The 12,695-nt window shown below is 37.7% G+C and overlaps 1 pseudogene; it reads left to right on the forward strand.

Moving 5' to 3' along the window:
- The first annotated feature begins 9,011 nt into the window (after nucleotides 1–9,011).
- Nucleotides 9,012–9,111, forward strand: LOC120008319 (annotated as a pseudogene).
- Nucleotides 9,112–12,695: the final 3,584 nt, after the last annotated feature.

Below are 12,695 nucleotides of genomic sequence, written 5' to 3' on the forward strand. Positions count from 1 at the left end.
GTTGCGGATGCTTGCTTACATGGAAGACGACCTTTCATGAATATATATATATATATATAGGCGAGAAAGAAAGTCATGCAATTATGGATGAAAGTCAATGAGATTTGGCGCCGGCCTTCCTGACACGTGTCACTTTTCTTTCTGTATTTTTGAATATTATAATGTTTATGCTTACGTATTGTACGTATACATATTGGAAACATATAGACGTAAGAACTGATACGTGCCACATGCTTGAGTAAAGAGAAAATGTATTTTGGATTATTTAATTCATATTGATCACTGGTTATTGCCAGGGCCGTCTCTAGCATTTTAGAGGCCCTAGACAAGTTAAGAAAATGGGGCCCTCATCCCTCAAAATAAATTTTTTTTTATAAATCTGAAATTTAACATATCTAATAAATCCAAAATACAATATAATTCGTTCTTGAATACACATAAATTATCACAAATATCCAATAAATTAAGCAAAACACCTTATCATTCTTCCGAGAGTATACTAGCCATGACCTATCAAGTTTTTCTCCATTTGGCAAAGAACGGGTGTAGTGTTTATCACTAAAGCTTCTATTTTGGGCATTAATCGGATACACTACATCTCTAACTCTTATTGGGCCCTTCTCTACTAACAAATCTACTTTTCCTTGAGGCATATTTTTCTCCCAATTTCCCGGATCAAACAAATCTTCAATTTCATCCCCTTCGCAATTGTCATTTACATGAGTCTGATCATTCACAACAACACTCTCAGTCAAATTTTCATAAGCATTCACAGGGTTTAAATTTTCATCATCCACAATCACATTCTCAGACAAGTTTTCATCAACATTCACGGAGCTCAAATTTTCAGCATTCACAATCACATTCTCAGGCAAACTTTCACCAACAGTCACACTCTCAGTTAAATTTGGCAGCATATTTGTAGGTTTTACATACCTATTCATAGATCCCGTGAGAGATTGTGTGAGTTTATCTTGTCTTTCTTTCTTCTTCCTCTTCGAACTTCCCAATTCGAACTTTCTTTTACCTGTCATGATTTCCCAATCACGCGCAAACCTAACAGAAAAAAAAAACAGAAAAAAGGAAATTAGGGTTTAGAGAAACAAATAACAATTTATAATTTCTGATTAAGTGTGCCAAAAAAGGTCAAAATAATAGAAATATATGATAGGTGATTTACCTGTGGTTTCCCTTCTCTTTCAATCTCTGACTCTCTCTCAAAACTCTCAAAACCTTTTTTTTCAAAAAGATGAGTAGACCGTAGACGACAAACAGGAGAAGTGCAGAACATGTTCTCTTAGTCTTTGGTCTTTACTAGGGTTTTTTCAATTCTTTAATTCTTATTTTACAATTATGACCTTGTCATTTTATGTTTGGGCTAATGGGCTTGCTTTCTTAATTTGCTAAAGATTATAATTTTTTTTTCTTATAAAACTATACAATTTAATAAAAAGTGAGGCCCCTCCCATGAGAGGCCCTAGGCAACTGCCTATTTGGCCTCCCCTGGAGCCGGCCCTGGTTATTGCCCAAGCAATCAATTAAGATATATATAAAGTCTACCTATGATGAAAATAAATATTCACGAAATGTATCTGCAACATGCATGCATCAATACGTACAAAAATGTATGTGAAAACAATAATATGTAGTATAAAATTAATGAAACAAATACATATTGAACAGAAATTAATCAATTAATAATGCGGCCTTTTGTTTTTAAGCTATTTTTAGTATATTTTAAAGTTTGGATAATTCTATTTTCTTTTTTGAGCACAATATATTTTCTGCTATGACATCTGATGTGTACCGCTTGTCACTATTTGGACACATTATTGATATCATAAGATCGGTAACCGTTACTATGACAATAGTGTGGTTTTAGTGTGGTTTAACATCCTGCTAGGCATTCAAAGAAATTCAATATCTTTTGCGTTTGATTGGAGGCTATTGATAGTCTTTCATGTGTTGCATCCTTAAATATGGAGGAAATTATTTCTCCTCATTTAATTTAATGAAATACTTTGCTTATAAAAAAAGAATGTTATTTTTTCTTTATTTCACCAATAATTTTTATTTCAAATATAAACATAAACAGATGAAAATAAGCATGTAAAGTTAAACCCATGTGATGATGAAGTCCTGGTGCATCAATTCTCAATAATTAGTAAACAAAAAAGTATATTTATTTGCATTCTAATATATATATAACACCTACGTAACGAACAGCTCGATTTTTAGTTAGATATTGGTTCACCCGAGATGGTTGCCTTCCAATCTAATGAGAAAACTTGTACGAAGAGTCATTTTTGTTTAAACACAAAAACACCTGGACAAACAAACAATTGTTCTCTGGGTACATTTTTTTGTACTTAGAACGATTGGTCGGTAAGGTAGTTAGGTTCCTCTATCAATATGAAGAAATTGTGTTCACTGTTTTATTTTTATTTTTCTCTCATAACTTTGAAATTGTTTGTCCATCAAAAATAGCCATGTACGTATTAGCTCTCATAAGCAGTTAGCAATTTTGAAATATTTCGAATAAAAAATTAAATTAATTAAAAATGCGTACCCAAGGGGTTTTGAACCGTTGGATGCAAAGTATGTAACATACCATGTCTTTTTTTAAAAGATTTAATAATTGAATATAATATTCAATGGTTAAAATCTTACATATTTTCTATTTTTATTTTTTGAAAATTTTTTAAAAATATTTTATACTTAAAAATGAAGAAGCCTAGGCGCTGCTATTATTTTACAATAATAGCCTAACCCAATCGGATTTGGGACTCCGTAATTCAGTTAAGATTGTAGAGTATACAATTTGAATCCAATCGTTTGAAAGGAGTGCCACATCACACTACATTTTTTATTTTCTTTTTTTATTTTTAAAATTTTTTTGATTTTTTCTTCACCGTTGAATATGAATTATTGAATTGTACTCTAGGAAGTTGCCGAGTCTCAAATCCAAATCCAACCCAATCCAGAGTGGTTTGTCTCTAACCTCACACGTGGTTACTCGCAGACGCTGTCTTTCCAAAGCTGGATTGGTTTTTAACTCAAACCATTAGATAACCACCGCGTATCAAAATGCCAGGTTGACCGACACCTAAGTGTGTGTGTGTACTTACCCCAAGTGTAGGGTATCGTCAAGTAATAAACCGGTGAGTCCGGTATCGATCCACGAGGAAGCAATGCAAATTTGAAGTGAATGATATGCAAATGACTAGCTAACACTAATAAACACAATGAATATCAAATAAAAGCAAGTAAAAGAAATGGGCCGAATGACTCGGTAGCATAAGCGATTTTGTAATCAAAGTGAGCACAAAGTGGATTTAAAACAATTAATTAAAAAAACCTAGTCTCTAGTCCGTCCCGGTGGCTACTCGGTTCTCATACTCAAGGTATCATTGCAAACACACACAACCATACACAATGCATTGTGTGATACTATCAATCATGCATATGCAAAGAGAATTGGGATATAAGACTTCAATTCATGCATGTAGGCCATCGGGTCTCTTAATCTACGATGAACGCAAAGGGATAAGCACCTAATATTATGGATTAATGTTCCCCCTTGGGGCTCGGCTTGGCTAACACCCTAGTTTCACACTCAAAGATCAATTAACCATAACTCTCCCATGCACATTCCTAAATTAACCCAAAACCCCATCATCAATACACATAATTAATAGCTATGCAATGAAAAACTCAATTAATTAAGGAAATCATGCAATGGGTTTAACAATTCTCAATCGAACACATTAGATGCAATCCCTAGACTATACAATCCAAGAATACAATCAAATATGTCATTCCCATAGATCCAATCACACAACTATCACGAAATTAAAAGAGAGAAATCGAAGCTACGATTCTTTGAGCATACCTTGAGTAATCGAAACCTTGCACCCACCGTTCGGGACTAGAAACTAGAAAGAGAACTTAGCCACTCATTATAATGAGAATAAACATCAATTTTATAGATGAAAACCAATGTTTACAAACAAGATCACAAGAACTAAGTAAAATCCTAGAGAGAGAAAGAGAGAGAAAAACAATGGAGGCAAGAAGTTGGAGGAGATCAATTGTGTGAAGGAAGACCCAATTTTAGGGTTTTCTTCTCTTTTTACAATAGAAAATACCTAACTACCCTTATAAAATCGTTTCCCATTGGTTACATACATGATTTACCCTAAGTGCCCTTAAAATTTCGGTGCAGAAAATTGCAGATTCGCCGTAGGTGTCCGGACGGGTGTCCGGACACTTCATGCGTCCATCAACTTTGAAGCCTCTGCCTCAATTTGTGAAGAAAGCGTCCGGACGGGTGTCCGGACAGGTGTCCGGACAGGTGTCCGGACACCTTGGGAAGTGTCCCGACACCTCACAGCAAAAAGTGCCCAAAAAGTGCTCCAACTTGCCCGAACAAGGTCCGATTCCTACAAAACCAAGGGGAAACATTTGTAAGTGTAAAATTAAGCTAAAATGCAATCAAATACATTAACTAAGTGCTAAAACATCCTAATTAAAGGACATTAGAACCTCAAAATAGAGGTCCAATCACACCCCCCAACTTAGACGTTGCTAGTCCCTAGCAATGAAACCACTACCTAAAACTAAAATCTACTAAATAAAATCCTAACTCACTGACGTAGGCATCACGGTTGCATTTAGCGCATGCAACAAGCCTTTAAACCCCTAGGTCACCCCAGTGGACGAGTTGTAGTCTCGTGAGGGCTTATCAGAGCGATACCCACAAACACTTGCCAAGGGATCCACTATTACTTTGAAAGTACCATAAATGATTCTTAAATTCTCACATGCAAGAAATAGAGCTAATCCCCTAATTCCCCCGCTAGTCGAAAACATGCAAAATCTTTGGACAATCAATCTCAATCTCCTCAAAGATGACTAAGAACATTTTATATTATGTAAAATATATGTGCAATCACGCAAGGCAACTCAACACATTTGCACAAGTAAAACCTTGTTATGGAACCTTTTGGTGTTCATAAATCCCCAATCCCGAATGTACACAAAAACATAAAAGCATTGTGCTAAGTGAATGACTTACACAATTGAATTAAATGTATGTGCTTATAAAAGATAATTTGGATGGGCATAGCTTTGAGAAAGAAATCACCTACAAGAGCAATTAATGCATTCACCAACTCACTTGCTTACCTTGGATCAAATTCATCAAAAGGTTAAATGGGTTGTAATGTGGTCATGGGACAAGGTAGGAAGAATTTGGATCTAGGTAACAAGTTGTAAGGTTAAGTACAAACATGTGAGCTAAATTCTCATTTTTGTCACCCCTTCCATTGTACCACAATTTCAAACACTTCTCATCCTTTACACACAAAGGATTAACTTTATTGCATACACCTTCTTTTTCTTTTTTCTTTTTTTTTCTTTTTTTTTTTTTGATATTTTTCTTCTCTTTTCTATGCATTTTTTTTCCTTTTGTTTTGTTTTTTGTTTTTTGTTTTTTTTTTTTTTTGAATATAACATCATTTATACAACAACCCTCATAATTTTTTCTCATAATAAGGAGGGGTAATATCACTACCGATTTATTTTTCAAGCTCCTACTCAACCTTGCAACCAAAGGTGGGAAATATTTGGGAAAATAGCTCACACAAGGCTTGTAAGTGAAATCAAGAAGCTTAAAGAGATTTTGGCTTATAATCACTCACAAATGAATAGGTTAGGCTCAAATCTCTCAACCTAATGAATCCTTCAATCCTAAGTTCACAAGCAAGTGGCAAAATACAAAAATCACACTTCTCAGTAATCAAATGTAATGGATGCAAAGCTATTGAAGAACACGCGCATAAGATGTCAAATGAATATCAATGAAATACATCACCCGAAACCCAATGTGTATCAATGAAGAATGGCTCAAAAGAATGAGAAGGGTAAAAAGGTAATTTTTCAGACAAAAGGATCCAAAAACACAGTCATACAAATGCTTTAATGCCAAGATGTCTGCTCAACTACACAATTTTGATATCAAGCTTGGTCCCAATCATCCCAAGAAAGATTGATCATAGTCATCCCACTCAATCACATGCATCGATTTAGCAAAAGAAACCAAGGAACCTACTCTACACTTGCACGTGTGAACAAGAATAAGAAATTAACAGTCAAATTGGTAGTGAATCCCCAAAAGCACCTACCCGTCCCCTCCTAAAGTCCATCTAGCATGTATGAACAACAAAGCACAACACAATAGGATAGAGGGTAGGAAGTCATACCATACTCTTCAAAAGTGGTCAGAATCATGAGAAACGAAGCATGTCCTGAAAAAGTTAATACCAACCACACTATCCAAGCATGACACAACAAGACTTTTTTTTCTTCCAAATTTTCAAATTTTTGATATTCAGAAAAGCACACCAAAATAAAGCAAGTTTCACAATGGATTCACAATTCCCTCACCCCCCAACTTAAATGAGACATTGTCCCCAATGTCAAGAATGGAAAACAAGGCAAGAACAAATTGTGAAATGCATTGTGAACATACAAAAACACACCAAAATTAAGGGTAAGAAAATCACAACATAACACACAACCATTGCACAATTCTCACCCCCCAACTTCAATGAGTGCACAAGGTGCGGAAATTGTGAAATAGATTGTGAGCATACAAAACACACACAAAAATTGAAATTAAACCAAAACTAATCACAACCATACTATGATACAAGGGTGGAGTCTCCCACAACTAGGTGGGGGTGGGATCCTTTAGATCCCGGGGAACAACCAAAGCATCAAAGTTCTCCATGAATGGTAGCAAACATTGGTCATTCACCTTAAACACTTTTCCTCCACTAGTGTCCTCAAAATCACTACTTCCATGTTGAGGAACATGACGAACATCTAAAGGTCCATTCTCATTGGTCCTCAAATCTTCGGGAAAAAATTGTACCCGAGATTTGGGCCGCCACACCCTCCTAACTTTTTCAAGGACTTTTGGAACAAAGTGGCGTTTTGGAGACTTTTTCACTCCACTTACTAAAGGTTTTCTTTCCGGTCTTGGTGGATACACTTGGGATGATTCAACTCTAAGTGTATGAGGCTCTAATTCCTCAATGTCATCTTTCTCACACAAAGGTTGACTAAGTTTCGCACCCAATGCTAGCACACCTTCAACCGAATCCTTTGCAAGGGTTAACTCCAAATTATCCTCAACATGGGCATGGATAAAATCGACATCCCTTATATCCTCACACTCACCCATAACCTTTGTCACACTAAAGATATTCATTTCCATGGTCATATTCCCAAAAGAAAGTTGTAGCACCCCACTCCTACAATTGATTAAGGCATTGGAAGTTGCTAGGAATGGGCGACCTAAAATGACCGGAATGGAAGTGCTAAAGCTAGTGGGAGGTTGAGTATCTAACACAATGAAATCCACGGGATAGTAAAAATTGTCCACTTGTACTAACACATCTTCAACAATACCTCTAGGAACCCTAACGGATCTATCGGCTAATTGTAGGGTAATCCTAGTGGGTTTCAATTCTCCTAACCCCAATTTTTGATAGATTGTGTACGGAAGGAGATTCACACTTGCCCCCAAGTCTAACAATGCTTGCTCTACCCTATGGTTCCCTATGACACATGAGATAGTAGGGCAACCGGGGTCTTTGTACTTAGGGAGGGTGTTGGTTTGAATAATAGAGCTTGCTTGCTCTGCTAGAAAAGCTTTCTCCTTAACATTTAATTTCCTCTTCACCGTACACAAATCCTTAAGAAACTTGGCATAAGAGGGTATTTGCTTAATGGCATCTAAGAGAGGTATATTGATCTTAACTTGTTTAAATAGCTCAAACATCTCCTTATGCAATGCCTCATTGGTGGTATTTCTTAGCCTTTGGGGAAAGGGTATCTTGGGGATGTACTCACTCTCCTTGGTAGGCTCTACTTTATCCTCGCGGTCTCTTTGTTGCTTAACTCTTTTTTCACCAAACAAAATTTTCTCAGTTTCACTTTTCTCTTCCTCTTTCTCTTTCACACCATCACCAAAGTCTTGCACCACATCATTTTTGTCACTATTCTCAAAGGGTATAGGTCTATCCACAACTCGTCCACCCCTTAAAGTAAGAATGGATTGCACTTGCTCATGTCCACTAACCTCCCTACTCCCACTAGGTGAATTTATCAAATTGGCTTGCTTTGAAGGATTGGGGTAAGGTTGAGCCGGAAATTTTCCCTTTTCATAGGTTGTGAGAGCTTGCGTAACCTTAGTGATTTGACTCTTAATATCCTCAATGGCCCTATTGGTTTGTTCTTGAAATTTGTTGGCCTTTTGATTCTCCCCTATTTGGGCTTGCATGAAAATGTTAAGAGTGTCTTCAAGAGACCTCTTAGGAGGTGGAATATAAGGTTGTTGAGTTGGTTGTGCAACACTTGGAGGAGGCAATTGTTGTTGGGGTGGAGTGGGGAGTGATTGAGATTGAGCATTCCCATTATTCCTCCACCCAAAGTTTGGATGATTCCTCCAAGGGTAATTCTCATTGTAAGAATTGTTGCCTTGGTTATTAGTAGGGTAGGGCTTTCTAAAGTTTTGAGAATTGTTCCCATTGTAACCTTGCCCAAATAGGACTTCCTTACAAGCCGGTAGAGCATTACACTCATCCGTCCTATGATCCCTACTTTCACACAAAGTACAAGCAACTTGTTCATCAACACCAACCACATTTATAGGGGCCTTTTGTGACTCTAAGGACTCCAATTTCTTGGACAACAAAGCAAGTTTAGCATGCACATCCTCATTTTCATTCAAAACAAACTTGCCACTAGAGTTTGGCACAACATCATGTCGGGTTAGTGGAGGAGCTTCCCAAGATCGAGATTCCTCCGCCAACCCATCAAAGAAAGTGAATGCTTCATTGGCATCCCTATTCAAAAAATCACCTTGAGTCATGGTGGAGACCAATTTCTTCAAAGATGGAGTCAATGATTTGTGGAAAAAATTCACAATTTGAAATTTTTGAAATCCATGGTGAGGGCACATAAACAACAAATCTTTAAACCTCTCCCAAGCTTGGAAGAAGGTTTCATGTTCTTTGCAATGAAAGTTCATGATTTGTGTTTGGTAAGAGATGGTACGGTGGGAAGGAAAATATTTGTTGAGAAATTCTTCTTGCATTGCCACCCAAGTCGCAATGGATTGGGGGCGTAAGTTCTCAAACCATTGTTTTGCATGATCCTTCAAAGAGAATGGAAAAAGTTTGAGTCTCAAAATTTCTTGTGAGCATGTGACATCACCAAAAGTAGTACACACCGATTCAAAATCACGCACATGTGAATATGGTCGTTCCGATTCCATTCCATGGAATTTGGGAATCATTTGGAACATGGATGGTTTAAGGCTCACATTTTGTTGGTTCGGTGGCATGATGATGCAAGAAGGTTGGGTTTGCCTTGCAGGATGTGTAAGCTCCCTCAAAGTGCGATGCTCTTGGGCTTGGGCATGAAGGTACTCCATAGGAGGAGGTGCATGAAAGTTTTGCCCAAAAGGAGCATATTGTGGCACTTGTGGCATTTGAGGCATATTGTAATACATGGGATGCACATAGTTATATGGGGGAGGCATATGGTATGCGGGAGGCATATTGGGAGGTTGGTAGACATTTTGTGGGGCAAATTGCACCGCATTGTCGTGTTGAAGTGGTTGAGGTGCATTTTGCAAAGCATGCTCAACTGGAACATTTGGCAAATTTTGGGCATCTTGCCCTTGCACAGGATTCATTAATTCATCAATGTTCACATGTTGCAAAAGACGACGCAATGCATCAAGATTCATATCACCCCCACGTACACTCCCCGCATCACTCACATTTATATCACCACCTATCCCATCTCTATTAGACCCATGCCCACTAACATTATCCCTAGGTTGAGACATGATGGCAAGGAACAATAGCAAGTAGCACACAAAAGTAGCAATCAACCACGTCAAGTAACACAAGATTTTCAATCAAGGAACTACCAAGAACGAGAGCAAAAAATAGGAATAGAACAACGATCAACCTTAGGAACAATAACACACCAAGATGTAGCAAGTAGTGATAGAAAGTAAAATGCGCAAAGCTCTCTCAAACAACGTATCACTACCAATCAGCAAACAAGGTGGCATCCATCGCCCACAGGAATCTAAGTTAGCCCCATCCGCCAAGTTCTCCTCACAAAGGTTTTTCCGCTCTTTTCAACAACTACACTAAATCAACTACACTAGAAAGCAAGTAAAAAGGGAGGAACGAAGTTACCCTTGAAGCGTGACCGTGCTCCTTCCTTATTTGATGGTGTTTAATAGCATAAAGCTAGCGTCTACAAGCCACCCAGCTCCTTCTTTGACACTCGCTTCCCCGGCAACGGCGCCAAAAACTTGACCGACACCTAAGTGTGTGTGTGTACTTACCCCAAGTGTAGGGTATCGTCAAGTAATAAACCGGTGAGTCCGGTATCGATCCACGAGGAAGCAATGCAAATTTGAAGTGAATGATATGCAAATGACTAGCTAACACTAATAAACACAATGAATATCAAATAAAAGCAAGTAAAAGAAATGGGCCGAATGACTCGGTAGCATAAGCGATTTTGTAATCAAAGTGAGCACAAAGTGGATTTAAAACAATTAATTAAAAAAACCTAGTCTCTAGTCCGTCCCGGTGGCTACTCGGTTCTCATACTCAAGGTATCATTGCAAACACACACAACCATACACAATGCATTGTGTGATACTATCAATCATGCATATGCAAAGAGAATTGGGATATAAGACTTCAATTCATGCATGTAGGCCATCGGGTCTCTTAATCTACGATGAACGCAAAGGGATAAGCACCTAATATTATGGATTAATGTTCCCCCTTGGGGCTCGGCTTGGCTAACACCCTAGTTTCACACTCAAAGATCAATTAACCATAACTCTCCCATGCACATTCCTAAATTAACCCAAAACCCCATCATCAATACACATAATTAATAGCTATGCAATGAAAAACTCAATTAATTAAGGAAATCATGCAATGGGTTTAACAATTCTCAATCGAACACATTAGATGCAATCCCTAGACTATACAATCCAAGAATACAATCAAATATGTCATTCCCATAGATCCAATCACACAACTATCACGAAATTAAAAGAGAGAAATCGAAGCTACGATTCTTTGAGCATACCTTGAGTAATCGAAACCTTGCACCCACCGTTCGGGACTAGAAACTAGAAAGAGAACTTAGCCACTCATTATAATGAGAATAAACATCAATTTTATAGATGAAAACCAATGTTTACAAACAAGATCACAAGAACTAAGTAAAATCCTAGAGAGAGAAAGAGAGAGAAAAACAATGGAGACAAGAAGTTGGAGGAGATCAATTGTGTGAAGGAAGACCCAATTTTAGGGTTTTCTTCTCTTTTTACAATAGAAAATACCTAACTACCCTTATAAAATCGTTTCCCATTGGTTACATACATGATTTACCCTAAGTGCCCTTAAAATTTCGGTGCAGAAAATTGCAGATTCGCCGTAGGTGTCCGGACGGGTGTCCGGACACTTCATGCGTCCATCAACTTTGAAGCCTCTGCCTCAATTTGTGAAGAAAGCGTCCGGACGGGTGTCCGGACAGGTGTCCGGACAGGTGTCCGGACACCTTGGGAAGTGTCCCGACACCTCACAGCAAAAAGTGCCCAAAAAGTGCTCCAACTTGCCCGAACAAGGTCCGATTCCTACAAAACCAAGGGGAAACATTTGTAAGTGTAAAATTAAGCTAAAATGCAATCAAATACATTAACTAAGTGCTAAAACATCCTAATTAAAGGACATTAGAACCTCAAAATAGAGGTCCAATCACACCCCCCAACTTAGACGTTGCTAGTCCCTAGCAATGAAACCACTACCTAAAACTAAAATCTACTAAATAAAATCCTAACTCACTGACGTAGGCATCACGGTTGCATTTAGCGCATGCAACAAGCCTTTAAACCCCTAGGTCACCCCAGTGGACGAGTTGTAGTCTCGTGAGGGCTTATCAGAGCGATACCCACAAACACTTGCCAAGGGATCCACTATTACTTTGAAAGTACCATAAATGATTCTTAAATTCTCACATGCAAGAAATAGAGCTAATCCCCTAATTCCCCCGCTAGTCGAAAACATGCAAAATCTTTGGACAACCAATCTCAATCTCCTCAAAGATGACTAAGAACATTTTATATTATGTAAAATATATGTGCAATCACGCAAGGCAACTCAACACATTTGCACAAGTAAAACCTTGTTATGGAACCTTTTGGTGTTCATAAATCCCCAATCCCGAATGTACACAAAAACATAAAAGCATTGTGCTAAGTGAATGACTTACACAATTGAATTAAATGTATGTGCTTATAAAAGATAATTTGGATGGGCATAGCTTTGAGAAAGAAATCACCTACAAGAGCAATTAATGCATTCACCAACTCACTTGCTTACCTTGGATCAAATTCATCAAAAGGTTAAATGGGTTGTAATGTGGTCATGGGACAAGGTAGGAAGAATTTGGATCTAGGTAACAAGTTGTAAGGTTAAGTACAAACATGTGAGCTAAATTCTCATTTTTGTCACCCCTTCCATTGTACCACAATTTCAAACACTTCTCATCCTTTACACACAAAGGATTAACTTTATTGC

The sequence above is a fragment of the Tripterygium wilfordii genome, chromosome 10 (assembly GCF_013401445.1).
Source record: "Tripterygium wilfordii isolate XIE 37 chromosome 10, ASM1340144v1, whole genome shotgun sequence".
Taxonomy (NCBI): domain Eukaryota; kingdom Viridiplantae; phylum Streptophyta; class Magnoliopsida; order Celastrales; family Celastraceae; genus Tripterygium; species Tripterygium wilfordii.